Source organism: Lycium ferocissimum, unplaced genomic scaffold (assembly GCF_029784015.1).
Source record: "Lycium ferocissimum isolate CSIRO_LF1 unplaced genomic scaffold, AGI_CSIRO_Lferr_CH_V1 ctg6417, whole genome shotgun sequence".
NCBI lineage: Eukaryota > Viridiplantae > Streptophyta > Magnoliopsida > Solanales > Solanaceae > Lycium > Lycium ferocissimum.
The window spans coordinates 34,064-39,892 of NW_026726352.1; the positions used below are offsets into that span (position 1 = coordinate 34,064).

Genomic DNA, 5,829 nt, shown 5'->3' on the forward strand with positions numbered 1-5,829 from the left:
CAATGGTGGAAATTAAGAAAAATAATATTTTCTTAATTCTAAAACATATCCTGATAAAGTATATAAAAGAAGTGATAAAAGAAAATCAACAACCAAGAGCCTATTGGTGAATCTCCATTTAAATTTTTCTACGATCGTTTCATTTGTTTAAAAAAGTGAAAAAGAAGAAAAAATTGAAAAGCCCACGGAAATTACATTTTCCAACAATTGTAACCACTTGGTTACCAAAGGGATAATGTTGTGACTTTTAGGTGAAAAACAATAAATTTATGTGACTTTGGTGCAAACAACCTACAGTTGTATCGACCATTTGTGAAATTTAACGTTAAAAATGCAGATAAAAGTTAAAGCACCATATAATACGATGACGGATGAGCTATGCAGAAAGTGAACTCCTCCACCATTACAGACACGAATAAATTTAGCTTCTGTGTGCACTCAAAATGTAAAATGAACTTTTACCCTATAAGGTCAACTAAAGGATAATAACTACTTTTAACCGCCCATGATAAGTAGAATTTATAAAAATAAAAAAAAATTAAAAAAACAAATTAAATTATACTGATAGTGTAGGTAACTCTTTACATTATCGATATAGATAAAGCTAAATCTGACATAAACTTGTATTGAACTCAGTTGGGCCAGAAATATAAACAGAGAGGAGCGAAGTTACCGCTCACGATAATTGTATATGATTTTATCAGCCACTATGATTTATCAGTGGCTTCTAGACTACTCTTTGAATCAGAAGGGTCAATATATCTCCAAACGAAACCTAAAGTACTGCCCATTATGTTCATAATAACAGCTGACATTGCAGGGGGTAATGCAACTAACGGTGACGCAAAATGAGCAGTCGCTAAAACCACTCCCAAGGAGGAATTCTGCATGCCAACCTGCAAGACAATACAGAAAGAAAGTTCAACATCGCTTACTGCATATGTCACAGGAAAAATAAATGAAAAAATCTTTCTCAAAATATGTCTAATGAGGAATCATAAGTTTCTTAGCCGTCTTCAAGGCTTTAGTTGAAATTGGTGGAAGAAATCATACAGGTTGAGGTACAAAAGGATGATAACTGCAGATAAATGTCAACAGGAATTAGCGGTTTTCTACAGCAACTTATGTCATGTAAAAAAAGTGCTCATGCCCTCAGAATTATTAGAAGCCATCTTCTATCTTTCTGCGTATAATATTTGCCCCTATGGGAAATGTTCTATTTCAGATGATAAAACATTAAATAGTACTACCTCCAATGCTAACTGGACATGACAAAATGGTCCAATATCTGCTGGCTCTTAGTTTAACTCATAGCCAGAAAGGGTCAAAAGTTATAGCACACAAGAATCTTCATAGATTAAATTTTCTAGATAGATTAAAATTTCTAAGCACGGGGAGGTTTTTGCCCATTAGGGAATAATCAAGTACCTCGATGGATATGGCACGTCTCTGAGGTTCAGCAAGACCACCTAAGACGGCTGACAGGTACCTGCCAAAGGTCCTTATCACAAAACAATTCCCATGGGATGTCGAAATCAGGGACAACTCTAACGGACTGTAACAAAAAGGTGTATGTTCTTACCCTACAAAGAATCCAGCAGAATGCAACAAAAGCACAGAGACCACTACAGCCCCATATTCACTTGAGAGTATTGCTTGAACCCGATGAAATAGAGATAAATCAGAGGATACCGACACACCAACCATTGAAGATCTCAGACGAACAACATTTTCTGAGAATACACTGAGATAAGAGAATGAAAAATTTGAGGACATAAAGAAACAAATGTATGGCAGTTGAGATAAACAAGCATCAAGGTGATAATGACAAAGCTTCAACAACTAAACCTGCAAGCAAGAAGTGATGAAGTTAACACTGCCAGAAGGGGGGCAAAAGGTGTAACAATTTTCACTGCTCCTGGAAATTTGCTCTGCAGCTAAGAACCTAGGAGAATTGGAGCAACCACCACCTACAAAGAGTATCATGAAAACGGAACCAAATAAATTACTAGAAACAACTTATTTGATGGAATCAAAATGTAGAGAACAATACAATGAAAGCGAACTAACTTGTAGCGTGCTGACGGAAAGCTTAATAGCATCCACAGGAACATATGTGCCTGCCAGAATCATTGTCAAGAGGGGAGTGAGAACAACTGCTCCAAGTGTGCTACACAATGTCATTACTACTGATAATGGTACATCTCCTTGTGCAATTAAGGTTACCTGTAATACTATCAGCAAAAATGAACTTTGCAGTAAGTTAAATGCCGTAAGCCTATGGGATTTCTGTTTTGTAGACCATGTTATTTGAATATATAAGAGTAAATTCAAACATAATTACAATTTCTTTCCAGAATCTAACTAACAGTTCTTGGGCTTGTTACAAAATTGTGGCAATGAAATGACAAAATATTCCAAACCAGAGGTGCTCTAGGTGACATTAAAGGAAGGGACGAGGTAAGGGGAAACAGAGAATGCTGCTAAGGGTCTTGCCAAACGTCATAGCCTAAAGCACCATATTTCCAATATATTGTTCCAACTTTATTGTACGGCAATCTTCTTTTCTCCTCACGACACCATATCATGTGAGAAGTCAGTCTTTTGCACAGAAGACGATCAATGTCCTCTTTCCTTATCTTTTCAGTCTCTTCTGTTTTTTTTTTTTTTTTTTTTTTTTTTTGCTATGAGCTCCGTACTGCTGCTAAAATGATTTCCTATTAACCAGAGCATCAAGAGTCCAATTTTTTTCAATTTCCTAAAAAGAGAGATCTAATACCGTAAGACCGCACATTGGCAAGCTAACTCAAATGATTTCGGTAATTGCACTATAAACTATCAAACTCTAAAACTCAACCATTTACTAGGTACCCACCTTAGTGGCGCAGCAAGTTAAAAAGACAAACTAAGCACATGCATGCACGTAGTAAAGTTTTGCGATTTTCTGTGTCGTTAACAACTTGTTTATGACTGATTATGTTAATGGAAGTAGATTTGATTATAGAGGTACAGATCCAAAGCAGCAGATGTGATGCAACACAAGAGAACATCATCTGCAAGGTGTTAAACATAAAGTAATGGAAGGGAAAAGAATGAGAAACCAATAATAAAGGACATGCTTTTACGAGGTTAAAATGGTGCCAAAACAAGGCACCACCCTATATATGTATACATAAATGTATCTGTAGGTTCTAGAGTAACTCAACTAGTTTAGTCCGATCTAAAAAGAAATGAGCCTAAAAGTCATACAGTCGAGGGAACTAGAACTTCATCAAAGGAAATATATTCTAGGTTAAGTTGGTAATTGGTTGAGGGCTTAAGCTAAATGTGGGTCTAGGACTGCTGGCAACTTCTCCTATTTATCAGAATCAGTTAGAGCAGTGCTGGTTCATGCAAGATTAACGAATACAACATTCTGAAACCACATGAAAGAATTAGAAGACAGCTATCATATCACTCCTGTTCAATGGCAATTCGTGACAAATAGAGTCCGTTTTACACAATTAGGAATTGAAAGATACGAAAAGATTAAAATGTGTTCATGTACTACTGAAATTCATGCCATGACAACTTAAACATGCTTCTAAAGAAAGTATACCTGATATACTAGCTTAATAAGGATAAAAACATTAGAGAGAGTCATTCTTACCACGTTGGATGCTGTACCCCCAGGGCAACAAGCAAGCAATATGAGATCAACTGAAACTGAAGGAGGAAGACCCAACAATTTGCTAACTATCACTCCAAAGGCTGGCATGATTGTATATTGAGCAGCACAACCAAAAAGAATCTGAAAGATGGAAGAACAAAGATTTTCAGCCTGTGTAATTATACTTTGTACCATTCTCTTAAAACTTAGCAAAAAAATTAATAATATCCCTTTCATTTTCATTAGACTTTCAACGAGAAGTGGGAGTCTTATTCCAGACATTGTGAGCGGAAGGGAGTGGGGATCACCCAAAGAATAGGGAAAGATAGTAATATTTGCAACTAGCGAGAACCCTACCGAAGGCGCAAGATTTTAAATGAGACATATTTGACAGTTAATGTGCAGGAGGAGAATTATATTTTTTGGTGCTTGGAGCACAGTCAACTGTTCACCCTTCTGCTCACTGATATTCTTGTTATATGACTGGACCACTCTCGAGCAGCATAAGAATAAAATTCTACTCATAGAAGTAATAGGATTGCAGTTGTAACAACTATTGAAGTCATTTGCTGTACTGCTCTGCTGTGGCTGTCAGTCAGTGACATTAATTGTGTAATACTTATCACTCTTTAGAACAAATTGGAAGAATGGAGTGAACAAACAGAATTCCGTTGAGGTTGGAATCAGTATTACTTTTAAGTAGAGTAAATTAAACAATGAGAAAAACCGAAAGAAAATTTTCACCGCCTCATCCAACATTTACATTTTAACTTATTCAGTCAGCATCAAAAGCAAAGTCTTGGCCAGCATTTTGGCCTTGTGGTCAAAGAGGTGGGTGAAAATCATAGGACACCACATCAGGTGTGACACCACTGTTAAAAAAATTGTTAACCAAAATCTAGGAGGCAGCAGGGGAAAATTTTCACTAGTACACAATGGAGGAGCAGCAGGATACTGAATTTCATCAATATACTAACAGTAATTCCACGACAATCCCTTTTGATACTTCTAAATAGGCGTAAATATCTCAAAAGGTTATTTAACTATGAGGAATTATGTAACAAAGTTATTCAATATTATTTTGTATGATAAAATTACTTAACTTAAGGCTTTTGTCTTGTAAAATCACTCTGCCAAGTTTGTCGTAAAAAATATTACATGTCAAAATAAATTAAAATTTTATGGACCCCACAAATATGAGTCTTCTTTAATTTTGTTTTATTTGTGGGATCCGTGTGTCTGAGTGACATAAAAAATTAATTTATTTTGTCAAAATAAAATAAAGTTGAATGACTTTGCTGTATAATTCTGAGTGACTTTTGAGATATTTCATTTGGATACTTCTAAATAGTGTAAAAACAAGAAACTTGAAAATTGGCAAAAGAAGTCGAAGGAGAAGTAGAGTCATAAACTCACTGAAAGAGGTCTTTGGAAGAATAAGTTGAATAAATCTTTGAGCTCCAAAGTGAGACCCATTGCCAACATTATAAAGCCAAGAGCTAAGCTATATGAAGTGGCACCTGCATTAACAATCCATGAAAAAGTGGATGGTCTCAAACAGGCAACAACTCCACCAACAGTTACATACACAGGGTAAAGGCTAGCAGCACTTGATACCCATTTTTCCCATCTACATTTTACAGGAACAGTATCAGAATTTTCATGAACACAATTGACACTCAACAGAGGCATTTTTGGCCTTGATGAAATGTTGGGGCTTATGGGTTTGTAAAAGAGTATCCTTGGCCTGTGTTTTGGGTATGAAATGAGTGGAGAGAAGCAAAGAGATAGCGCCATTCTTGAATTGAAGTAAAAGTCCAAGCTTTTTTATGAACTTGTTAAGTATAAGGCTTCGCAAGAAGACTTCTCTCTGAAATTATTCCTCCTCCGTCCCAAGTGTCTTAAGGGGAATAGTTTATAATCCTGGATTATAATATCGGCATAGTTTAACCGGAAGATTTAACTTACGGTGGAAAATAAGTCTACTAATTAGAAATGAAATGGTGGCAAGTTTGACCAGTCAAGATCAAATTTATTTAAAAAATAATTAAGTTTAAATTTACGAATTATAATTTTTAAAATTTCTTAATCTTTTACAAAATATAAAAAGTTCTCAATCTTAATCTCAAAAAACACATCAGCCCCCCTTCTCCTCCTACCACCCCTCCCCTCGCCCCACA

General features: G+C 35.8%; 1 pseudogene; it reads right to left on the bottom strand.

The window, feature by feature from the left end:
- Positions 1–605: 605 nt before the first annotated feature.
- Positions 606–5,492, bottom strand: LOC132045313 (probable sodium/metabolite cotransporter BASS1, chloroplastic; annotated as a pseudogene).
- Positions 5,493–5,829: the final 337 nt, after the last annotated feature.